At 41.6% G+C, this 12,778-nt stretch overlaps 1 protein-coding gene across 9 annotated transcripts in view; it reads left to right on the forward strand.

Annotated features, from left to right (window-relative positions):
- tcf4 (transcription factor 4) overlaps window positions 1–12,778 on the forward strand; it is a 224,209-nt gene that overhangs the window by 43,361 nt on the left and 168,070 nt on the right. The window lies entirely within an intron of this gene.

A 12,778-nucleotide genomic window follows, 5' to 3' on the forward strand; every position in this document is an offset into this window, starting at 1 on the left:
AGGATTTAGAGCGTTCACTGGCTTACTGTCAGTCGAGCTCCCTGACATGCAGGTTTCCCTTCTAAGCCTGCTGTTTGGAAAACGCCACAGGAGGAAATGATTTTCTTTTCCATGATCACAGTCGGCATAAACAGGCATGAAAGAGAGGCAACTTTCAACCCAGAAGTACATTTAGTTTACACGTTCAGAGAAGTTCAAGGTGGAAATGTCACTTTTTTGTTACAACTGTCTTCAGATACGACCTTTTAGTTAAGTCATCGGTTCAGTTCTTCTTGACTACATTTCTTTGGTTGTTCTGTCAATTTGATGGTGACATTTTATTATATGTCTTCATGGATCTGAACGACGCCACTCCAACAGGGTTTGTTTATTTCTCCCAACCACGTGTCAGTGGTCTTGCATTAATTTTCCGTGAGTGTTTCAGAGCAGCTCCTATAACAGTTCCTACCTTCCAGTCATTTGAGGCCACTGTATGTCAGCTTTCTGGATCCACCCCGACCATCATTGCCACTATTTACAGACCACCAAAACCTAACAAGGATTTCATGTCAGACTTTTCAACTTTTCTAACATATATCTCTGCTCTTTCACCAAATGTTTTATTACTAGGAGACCTAAATATTCACCTGGATAATGTTAACAATTCACTTACTAATGATTTCCTATCCTGTTTGGACAGTTTTGGTTTTCAACAATTTGTTGATTTTCCCACTCACTCAAAAGGACACATTCTGGACTTAATCTGCTGCTCAGGTATCATACCCATGGACTGTAAATCAAACTTCATCCCGTTTTCCGACCATATGCTTGTGACATTTAATGTCAATTTGTTTTTTTCCAAACACAAGCCTCCACGCAATATTACCTTCCGTAATGCTAAGGATATCAACCTGGAGAATTTATCTGCCCTGATCAGTGAACTCCCAAATACAGACAGTTTTACAGCTCCAGATCAACTTGTTTCACACTACAACACACACCTGCACCACATCCTCAACACACTTGCTCCACTAAAATCCAGATCTGTCTCATTCACCTATACTGCACCCTGGTACACCCCCTCTCTAAGACAGTTAAAAGCAAAAGGCCGCCAACTTGAAAGACTCTACACCAAAACCGGACTAAGTATCCATAAAGACATGTACACACAGCACATTCTCCACTATAAAGAGTGCATCTCTAAAACCAAATCTGCTTACTACTCCAATCTCATCAATTCAAATAAAGAAAATTCAAAGATTCTTTTCTCCCTCATCTCTAACATCATCAAACCTCCTGACTCCCTTCCATCACATCTCTATTCAACTGATTTCTGCAACACCTTGGCTTCATTTTTCACCACAAAAATCCACCTTATCCATCAACAGCTCACCCCCTACTCTGCTCCATTTCTATCTTCCATTCCATCTTTTACGTCTGATGATTCGTTTTCTTCATTTACCCTACCCACAGTTAGTCAAATCTCTACATTAATTAAAAAATCCAAACCTTCCACATGCCAGCTTGACCCACTGCCCACCATCCTTGTTAAAGCCACAGCTCCCTCTCTTTGTCCTCTCATCACCAACATAATCCATGCTTCCCTCTCCTCTGGAATCGTTCCTCCTGCATTGAAAACTGCTGCTGTCACTCCCATACTTAAAAAACTGGGTGCAGATCCCACAGACCTCAATAATTACCGTCCCATTTCCAACCTTCCATTCATTTCAAAAATTCTTGAGAAAACAGTATCTGCTCAGCTTCAATCTCATCTGTCCTCCAATAATCTGTATGAACTTTTCCAATCTGCCTTCCGTCCCCTTCATAGTACTGAAACTGCTCTTCTAAAAATTACTAATGACCTTCTCCTCTCTGCTGACTGTGGTTTATTATCCATCCTTCTTTTACTTGATCTCAGTTCAGCTTTTGACACCATTTCTCATTCTATCCTCTTGAACAGACTCTCTTCCATTGGCATCTCTGACACCATCCTCTCCTGGTTTCATTCCTACCTGTCTGACCGTACTCAGTTTATCCAACTGAAATCTTTCACTTCTCATTCTGTCCCCATCACAACTGGTGTCCCTCAGGGTTCTGTGCTCGGTCCACTCCTCTTTATTATCTACCTTCTCCCGCTTGGTCATATTTTCCAAAAACACCACATCCATTTCCATTGCTATGCGGATGACACCCAGCTCTATCTTTCCAGCCAACCCAACTCCACACTGCCTCCATTAGCACTGGTTGACTGCATCAATGAAGTCAAATCCTGGTTCACCTCAAACTTTTTAAAACTCAATAGCAATAAAACTGAACTTCTTCTGATTGGCACCAAATCCACCCTGAGCAAGACCAACCATTTCTCTCTTTCCATTGACGGCTCCACCATCTCTCCCTCCCCTCAGGTAAAGAGTTTGGGTGTCATCCTCGACAGTAGTCTCTCTTTCACTTCTCACATAAACAGCGTCACCAGATCAGCTTACTTCCATCTACGCAACATTCAACGTCTACGTCCCTCCCTCACTACTCAGTCCACTGCTGTACTGGTACATAGTCTTGCTACTTCCCGCCTGGACTATTGTAACTCTCTTCTATTTGGTCTCCCACAAAAAACCCTCCATAAACTTCAAATGGTTCAGAATTCAGCAGCTCGTATCATCACACGCACTCCCTCCATCAACCATATCACACCTATTCTTCAACAGCTTCACTGGCTACCCATCCCATACCGCATTAAATACAAAATCTTGCTCTACACATTCAAAGCCTTTCACAACCTTTCACCTCCATATCTCTCTGACCTCCTTCGTGTCTCCATACCTGCTCGCTCCCTCCGCTCCTCTTCTTCTATCCAGTTTTCTGTCCCTTCTGCCCGTCTTGTCACCATGGGGAGCCGGGCATTCAGTTGCTCTGCTCCCCGGCTTTGGAACTCACCCCCCCCTGACCTCCGCAACACTGACACACTCCCACATTTCAAATCAAAGCTAAAAACTCATCTTTTCCAAATGGCCTATTCACTTTAACATTAACCTTTTCACGTTTTTATATTTTTTTATTTAATTTTGTATTTATTTAAATTGTTGTTGTTGTTTTAAGTGTTTATTGTATTTTATACTGTATACATGCTGTGCGGCGACCTTGAGTGCCCAGAAAGGCGCCTTATAAATAAAATGTATTATTATTATTATTATATGATGATAGCGAGTGAGATGGACGATTTCCACTGAAAGACCTGCCTGCAACAGCCTCAGAGAGCAAGTCAGCCGACAGTTTTGCATATATGTTAACTTCTTTGATGCAAAGTTCACCTTTTTGAGGTTATAGGGGGATTATAATGTTAATTCCTCATGAAAAAAACCCCACAGCTGTTTTGATCCGTTCACACATTTCTGAGTATTACTCTAAAAACCCCAAACCGATGGGTCCTCACATTGTTACATCACAAAGTGAGGAACCGCCCCTTCCAGGAAGGGTCTGCACTGCCAGCTCCGCCCCCTTTTCTCCTTTGTGCTAGCGTTGATCGGCTAAATGCTTTCCTTCAATATATACAATACGCACATGCATCTTTGCAAAAGTTTGGATGTTTGTTTTCCTGGACAAAATGGAGACACGCAGCAGCTCTCCTCTCTATGTTTATGTCATCAAATGGGCGGCACCCACAAGGACAGAAAGGCGGAGCCTCAGACATCGAGTCATCTTACTTCTGGTCAGGAAAAGAGCTCACAAAAATAGGTAATATTTCATTTTAAAAAATGATTCTGGGGTGTGCCAAAGGTAATATATGATCATATCTATGGATATAGTTTACTCAGAAAGGCCGAAGCCAGCAGGGCTTTACCATAAAGGTAAACAAACCGGATATCACATAAGCATGTTAATCAATAGTTTTGTGTTTTCTTCCACAATAGGCAGTAGCATTAAATGACCTGATCAGAAGCTGCAGTGTGATGCAGAGAGAGCTAAGGTGTAGGATCATTCTGAGAGCCAATTAAAGAACAGTTCAGAAGCTTCACCACTGCCTGACGTTTTCAGGAGCTTTGCTTCTGGATCTCAGGTTTAGTTGATGACGAATATGTGAAGGGGAAGTGGGAGTAAACAATGACAATAACTATTCCCTCTACATTCATACTTAGTGACTTTTCTGTTTGCTTTGATTTAACAACACAAGAGAAGTTTCCAAAGATAACCAGTGACAACAGCTCCGGAGGTGTGGTGTGCCACAAAATGGAAAGTTTGTTTCTGGACTTTGATAGATGGACACACATTTGTCCAACATAGTCAAGTGTTTAGGAATGATGGGCTAGTTGGATAAAGAAACATGGGCAGTTTCAGGACCACATCAGTGAAAAGAGCAAACAAAAAAAGGTTTGAAACTGTGTGGTGATGGAGATAGATGGAAACGTTTCCAGACTTTGTGCGTCTGTCTGCACATCATCCCCACGTCTTACAGTTTCATGTTCGTGGGGCATCAATTCAATCGTTAATATGTGTAACTACTGAATAAAAGGGTTTATTAAAAGCTAAAAGCTGTCTGGGTTTTGCAGTCGGCCTGCGGCTCCGTGCTTTCATCTTTATTATTCTTTATAAAAGTTGGGCATACTTTTCCAACTGCAGCTTTATGACTTTCTGACCAGTCTGCACACAGATTTTTTTCTTTCCTTTCTGGGAGTTTCCTTTTGTTCCCCTGGTTGTGATGGTGTGCAGAGATCTAAGCCGCTGTTGGCTCAGCTTCACATGGGCCTGTGCGGAAAGACGAGGGGGTTTGTCAAAGGAATCGCCGCTCCGCTTATTCTTCTACCACCACAGTGATGGAAAAAAGGGAAAACAAAACAAAAAGGAATGGCCGTATTATCAATATTAATCTCTCATTTTGGAAAGGCATCTGTGGGCTCTGAAGCTCAGCTGTCACCAAAAACACGCTACGCGGCTTATTCAAGAAAGCCTTGTTTGAACTTGCTAATGTTGTTTCTCTTTTCCTCTCTCCGTCGCTCCCTCCCTTTCTCTCTTTCTGTCTACATGAGTTATTCTCCCTCTTCATTTAGCATGCCATTAGCTCTCCAAGCTGTTGTTTGTTTTCTTGCTTTAATGTTCTTTTATGAACAAAACAGCAGGATAAAAGCAATGGACAAAAAAGGAAAAATGGTGACTGCAACATAAAGCGAGCACAGTGCTGTGGGTGTGTGCGGCGTGGCCAAATGTGGTTGCATGGCTTACAAATGTTTGTTTGTGTGTGTCTGCATGTTCTCATGCTTGTGGAAAAGGCTGGTTGCGTGTGCATGGATGAGGGCTCAGGCACTAAACTTACTTGGGTCCAGATGCTCTAATTATAGAATGGCGGTGCAGCTTGATGACGGGAAATGCTGGTCTGTGAGTTTCTGGGACTGGGTTACATGAATGAAATTTTTGTCATTCAACTCCTGATTCTCTCATCAAACCTCCTTCCTGTGTCCTTTTAAAGTAAAATAAGACAAAACCACACGTCACATAATTAAATTCACCTGCACCATGGTGAGAAAATCCTTCTTTTGCTATGGAGTTTGTTCTTGACTGATCTGTGGATAACTTAGATGAAGTCAGTTTGAATTTTTCTACGATCTTATATTTAGTGAAGACAATGTTCTTCAGAGATTCTTTGGTCGCCCTCATTTTCCCATGAACATCTTTTTATGGGTTAGTGGCTGATTCTTTTTATTAAGTTTTATTAAATTCATTTTTTTCTGCTCTTTGTTAGCATAAATTAACTCGTTTTATTTTGAAGGGAAGCCTGTTTAACCTGACTTCCTGTGTTTTTTTTTACACCAGTTGTGCTTTCACATGCTAGAAAACAAAAAGATGGTATAGATTTGAGAAGCTAGATCACAGGATTTAAAAGATCCTGAGAAAAAACTTGTTGATACACAGCAAAAATACACATTTCCCACCAGATGCATGGCAAAAAGTAGTCTTTAGTGTACAAAAAATATACTGAGTCTAGGCTTACAGTGAGGCAGTATCCTTAAATTATACTTTTTATTTACTATCCATTTATTATGAACCTAAAATTTTCAAATTTAGTCTGAAGAAGAATTCATTTAGTATACTTCCTACAGATTGGTCTATAGCAGACTAGCTGTGTAGACGTTTTTAGAAAGGCTTCTTTGAGGTGATTGGGAATGTCTTTATTTCCTACATTTTGTATGAACATAGTTGAATTTTCCATTTAAGTGATCATTACTCATCCGGGTAAGATGTGACATTTTTGATAAGAATATGCTATCTCTTTTTTTTTACATCTAGAGGTTTTTAAATGATTGCAGATGGGATTGTATGTTTTTAGGATGTTTTAAGGATCAGATGACGGTGATCATCATGCTCTGACAAATAAAGTCCTAAAAAATGGAGCTTTGGCTTCTTTTATGATTCCTTTTTTTAAGTGCTAAGAAGGATGTTCATATGAAGACGCTTTTAATTCAACCGGGGTTATATATGTTTAGAAGACAAGAAAACAATAGAAATAAGTTGACAAGAACTTACTGCTGAAATGTTCTTATTTTTATTATTATCATGTGGTTGTTCTTTTAGTCCCACCCCAGGATTAGAAAGAGGAAGGTGGAGGCTCACTGCAGACCCTGGTCTGTCCAGTCCTATTGGAAGCTGTTTCTGTAAAAGACCTTTTCCTGTTTTCCCGTGTCTGAGACCAACATAAAACGACAAACCCTGACATCTCAAGCCTGCAGATGAGCTTCAGAAAACAGATTTTCCCTCTTCTCTGTTTGTCTTTGTGTGCCAAGGAGGGAAAAAGTTTGAATATTGACTGTGTTTTTGCAGAACTGATGGGATTTCTGTGACAGGCTGCAGGTGTCCTCTTTTACCTCAGGTCTGTTGGATTTCTCCACTCAGAGTGGCTGTGTCGGGTGGAGCGTCCTCCCACTGAAACCCTTTTTCGGTTCACCGTTTGCCCTGATGGTGGTCAGTCTTGTCATTTCTGGTTTTGTTGCCATGGTAACAGGATGTCAATAGATTTGGCATCTTCCTTCTCCTTCCCAACTGTCCTCGCCATCAGAGCTCTGTATCCACGGTGACGAGAGGAGAGGACTTTTTTCTTTTCTTTACAACCACTCCATCAAAGTTCAGATGGAGGTACCATCTGGTGCGTGCCTTGCTCATAGGCTCTACAGCCTTTCACTTGAAAAAGAGGAAAAGCTAAGAGTTTTAATAAAAATAAAGAGAAAGAAGCATAGATGAGAAAAGGCAGAGAATGGGAGAACGATGGGAAAACGGATGAGAGAAAAATGCATTTGCTAAGAACATTCTAGACACTGAATGGTCACAAGACTTTGCTAAATTCAAAGTCTTTCCACACATTGGACTGGAATGATGGACTGATGCGTTTCTTCTGTCATCATGTGTCTTGTCCGCTGTGATTGGTCGTTTATACCTTACAGTCAAATCTACTGAACCTCAATCCAGATGGTATTTTCCAACATCCATAAAATCCATTTATTTCGTTTTGAAATGATTTTATAGTGGCATAGTTCGATTCGATTAGCAACAGACAGATGGATCTCAAATCGAATAGAACTCGATGCATCGATTAAGTGGATTGATCGTCACACCCCTGTGGGATTTATAAAGCATCACACAAGATCTGAAAAAAAGATGCGTGTGTGTAAAAGCCCGTACACACCGGGACGAATATTCGCCAGCGTTTTTCGCCACGTTTTTTGTGTTCACACCCAGGCGATTTTTGCTGACGATGAGCCGAGCGAACATGCAATTTCATTCCATGACATTAGATGGCGCTTAATGTAAACAGAAAGACTCCTGTACACAAGGTGGCGCTGTGATTTAACTGTGATGAACACAAGCGTAAGAAAGGATTAAGCTGGGAGAAATCAAAACGATGAGTAATCGATAAAACTTACATCACTTCCTCTGCGCGACCAAACCCCCAACAATCACAAACGTGCAAACACACACTGAGATTTAAGGAGATTTAAAAAAAGATGCAGGGATGTAATCTGATTCTTCATTTGTGCTGTCTTATTTCCGTGTGTGTGTGTGTGTGTGTGTGTGTGTGTGTGCACATGCGTGTTTTACTTAGAATAAGTAGTTCAGTGAAGTGACAAGAAACCGAAATTAATCTCAGTGACTGACCTTGTTCTTGTCTTTCATCCTTTGTCCGTTTTTGTCTTCCAGAGTTGTGTTTGTTTTTGGTTCTTTCCTAAAGATATTTGTTCAAAAAATATGAATAGTATTTGATTGTATAGTGTAAGTTAAGATTTTTTTGTTCCTATAATCCAGCTTGTTGTTTTGGAGCCTTCATGCACAGCAGTTCCCAAACAACATCCGCTTCTTTCAAAAGAAACATTTAAATAAACTCATTTAAAGTGGATAAAAACATGCAAACTTTTTTTCAAGCTTTATGGAATCATGAGACATTGCATTAACATGAACTATTTAATAAAAATATTTATCAAAATATGTTTAGCAATTGAGAGTGTAATGGTGTATTGGAGAAAGTACTGTGAGGGTGTAGTAAATTAACGAACTGCCTGTCAGATATGTCAGTTCCTGTTTGTTTTCTGTTCTAATGTTATGGATTTATCTTTATCAACTGATGAGACAGAGGACACGTTTTAGCCAATCCTGTGATACTTTATGCGGTCCAGTAAGGCCTCGCACGGTTCTGGTGAAGTGTTCTGAGCAGGCCCGTTGGTCCAGCGTTGGCCCACCACAGTAAAGCACAAGAAGAACGGGGCTCAAAGACCAAAAAGAGACAACAGAGTTTGAGGTGGAAGAGTTGATGCAACCGCGACCCAATTCTGCTCTGGTGCTTAAAAGAACCTCTGAGACGGGTCGTTTTTGGACCTCACTTTTCCCTACGTGACCCGGAAAAACACAACACGGGGACAGCAGGAGACGCTGCTTTGGCTTTAGGTATAGTTTTGCTCCTAAAGCAACATTTTTAGAATAATTGTTTTTTCTGTCTTAAAATCATGTATTCCCTCAACTCTAAGATCTTTAAATTTGTTTCCTTCTGTTGATTCTCCCTTTTTGAACTCCCTGGGAGTCGTTTGCTCTTCACTGACGGAACCACTTTCTCCGGACAGAGTTCAGTCGTAGCAAAGAATGAATGTGGCGCAGTTTCAGGTGTCGGAGAGATTCGGTGGTTTCAGTTTGATTTGAAAGAAACTGAAGAATTCAGAAGAGATTAGAGTCTCTGTGACATGCATCCAGAGGGGGCTGGGGAGGCCTGCAGTTAATTATAGTTTGGTTGGAGACCAGATGAGAACACTGATGCTATAGAGCTCACACAGGTGTGCGCACACACACATACATGCTTGATGATCTCACAGCGTGACCACTGTCCTCATTTCTGTCAATCTGAGACCCTCTGTTGCAATCATTAGCACCAGTCTGTGTGTAGAGAGGTGTGTGTGTCTAAAGACACATGCGTGTGTTTGCGTGTACTGATGCAGGTGTGTTCTTGGTTGTACAGACGCATGTGTGTATTTGCGTGTACAGATGCAGGTGTGTTCTTGCGTGTGCAGATGCAGGTGTGTGTTTGCGTGTGCAGATAGAGGTGTGTATTTGCGTGTAGAAATCCATGTGTGTTTTTGTGTGTACAGATGCCGGTGTGTGTTTGTGTGTACAGATATAGGTGTGTGTTTGCATGAACAGATATAGGTGTGTGTTTGCGTGTGCAGATGCATGTGTGTATTTGCGTGTGCAGATGGAGGTGTGTGTTTGCGTGAACAGATATAGGTGTGTATTTGCGTGTGCAGATGCAGGTGTGTGTTTGCATGAACAGATATAGGTGTGTGTTTGCGTGTGCAGATGCATGTGTGTATTTGCGTGTGCAGATGGAGGTGTGTGTTTGCGTGAACAGATATAGGTGTGTATTTGCGTGTGCAGATGCAGGTGTGTAATTGCGTGTACTGATGCAGGTGTGTGTTTGCGTGTACAGATGCATGTGTGTATTTGCGTGTACAGATGCAGGTGTGTATTTGCGTGTACAGATGGAGGTGTGTATTTGCGTGTACTGATGCAGGTGTGTGTTTGCGTGTACAGATGCATGTGTGTATTTGTGTGTAGTGATGCAGGTGTGTATTTGCGTGTACAGTTGCAGGTGTTTGTTTGCGTGTACAGATTCATGTGTGTATTTGTGTGTAGTGATGCAGGTGTGTATTTGCGTGTACAGATTCAGGTGTGTATTTGTGTGTAGTGATGCAGGTGTGTATTTGCGTGTACAGATTCAGGTGTGTATTTGTGTGTAGTGATGCAGGTGTGTATTTGCGTGTACAAATGCAGGTGTGTATTTGCGTGTACAGATTCAGGTGTGTATTTGTGTGTAGTGATGCAGGTGTGTATTTGCGTGTACAAATGCAGGTGTGTATTTGCGTGTACAAATGCAGGTGTGTATTTGTGTGTAGTGATGCATGTGTGTATTTGCGTGTACAAATGCAGGTGTGTATTTGTGTGTAGTGATGCAGGTGTGTATTTGCGTGTACAAATGCAGATGTGTCTTTAAGCTTTGATGTCATCACAGCGTTTCTTGGAAGAAAAGAAGCAGCGTCCACTTTGCTAAGGAAGAAGTACTCATAAAACACGCAAAGAACACGATCCGTGCGTAATCATTGCGCATTTTTGCGGTAAATGGCCTGCTCTCTTGTCTGAACGTGCAGACAAATGGATTTCTTTCCTTTTTCCTTCATCTGCAGGTGTTTTGGTTTCATTCATTTGAACCCCTTCCCTCCCCACAGAACCTCAGGCTTTGGGACTTCATGTAAATGTTGAAGGTTGTCACTGTTGTTGATGAGAACTGCACCATCGAACACTTAGCAACTGAAAGAAATGGAAGGTATTTTTTCAGCATTTCACACACAAATTTGTTTTTAGAGGTTAGCAGATGTGTTTTTCATCAACTGGAACCAGGCAGGTATGTAGCTTTAGTCCCATAGAAAGGCTGAGATAAGCAGCTAAAACCGTTTGGTGGTAATATTGGGTACAGTCCTGTTTTTGTCCGCAGTGATGAGACACACATACACTCAGAGGCTAAGTGTATTAATAGGAGTCTGTTTTGTGTCAGGCAGGCCTTAATAGGATCAGTGTGAGAGAGACACGGGGCTGTCTGTCAGTCTAAGTTCATTAACTGATGATAGATAACCTGCGCTGTGTGTGTGTGTGTGTGTGTGTGTGCGCATGAGCTTTTAAGTCAGCTTCCTCCTCGTGTGTAAATTCTCCCTCCCTCTCTCTTGTGAAAGTTATAGCCCTCAATTGGAGGCCTTATCAGGTGCAGGACACATGGATGCCTCCTTCTCTCTTCCGTTTCTCCTCCTCCACCTCATCTTTCAACTTCTGCAAACAAACTTGGATTTTTTTCCCTCCTTTTCCTCTCCACCCTCTCATCCAATCTCCTCCTCTTGGTACCCCTCGCGCAGAGGGGTTTTTCCTTAAATGACTTTGCTCCTCATTCTTCTCTTCCTCATCTCTCCTCTGCCTCCCAGCTTCTGGACCGGCTTTTGTTCAGACTTAAACCTTTTTCTGGGTTTACTCCCTCTTGTGTTTTCAGAAAGTAGTTCACTGCAGAGTGGAAATAATCCCTCCTGTAGTTCGTGTGCTTTTTACTGACTCTGTAGCAAACTGGTCACACCTGAGCAGGTGGAGAGACGGCTGAAGCGGCTCTTCAAGCCACACGCCAACATTTAGTTTTGATGATTGAATTTCATTCCTGAATCCAACAAACTCTAAATCCCAGAAATCAGAGTGGTTCTTTCTGAACCGCACAGACACAGAAGCAGATTTTACAAACTTTGAATGTGTCATTAATAGGGCTGCACGATATGAGGGAAAATCGCAATAAGAGTGATCAATATTGTGATGATAATATAACTTGATAAACAAATAGCAAAACAACCCAAACCTCATTTCCATTACACTACAACTGAACCTCTTCCACATAGGAGGCGAACATCTCACATAAAAGGGCTCATCTGATTGGTCAACAATGTAAAGGGGCTCATCCGATTGGTCAAATGCATAAAGGGATTTATTTGATCGGTTAAATCTGGTAAGCTGCCATAAGATTGTTTTGGCACATTTAAGGTTACCATTTATAGCAATTTTTGCATGTTTTGCGAAATGCTTATTGCACAGCTTGATATCACGATAACGATACATTTGCGTTTTATTGTGCGGACCTAGTCGTCAACATGAAAGCGATGTTCACCCAACCAGGTTTTCATGACGCTTTCATCACAGCTAATACACATTGAAAAAACACATTTTACCTGCTAAAGTTAAAGCCTCAAAGTTTGGTTTCAATGCAAAAAACATATTATTTCAGTTTGTTGTGAATGTCAGGAGTGGGCACATTTGGTCCTCTTAAAGTGAACCAGAGTTTGTTTCCCCTGATAATTCAGACCCATTTTTCCGTCTGAATCCACCCAAGCGGATCCTGGTCCAGGACCAGGTGCTGCTCTCTGACCCCTCTTTGGAGGTGGTCTCGGTTCGTTACCTGTCATTGCTGTGCCCTGTCCCCGTAATGCCTGGCCAATGACTGAAGCGATCTTTAGTCACAAGGTTTTGTTTACAAGCTTTGGTTTGAAACAGGAAATTCAGCCTGACGGCCGTCTGGATGCAGCCCAGTCAGGAGGCTCAGAACACAATCCGGACCAAATTAAGCAAACTCGGTCTGAGCCAACGGATTTTTCCAGTCTGAATATACCATTTGTTTTTAAATAAAACCGTACATATTTTCAATATTCATGAAAAGTTTGAGAGCGTTTTAAACAGTGAAGTTTATTGTGTCGATGTT

The sequence above is a fragment of the Oryzias latipes genome, chromosome 12, assembly GCF_002234675.1.
Source record: "Oryzias latipes chromosome 12, ASM223467v1".
In the NCBI taxonomy this organism is placed as follows: domain Eukaryota; kingdom Metazoa; phylum Chordata; class Actinopteri; order Beloniformes; family Adrianichthyidae; genus Oryzias; species Oryzias latipes.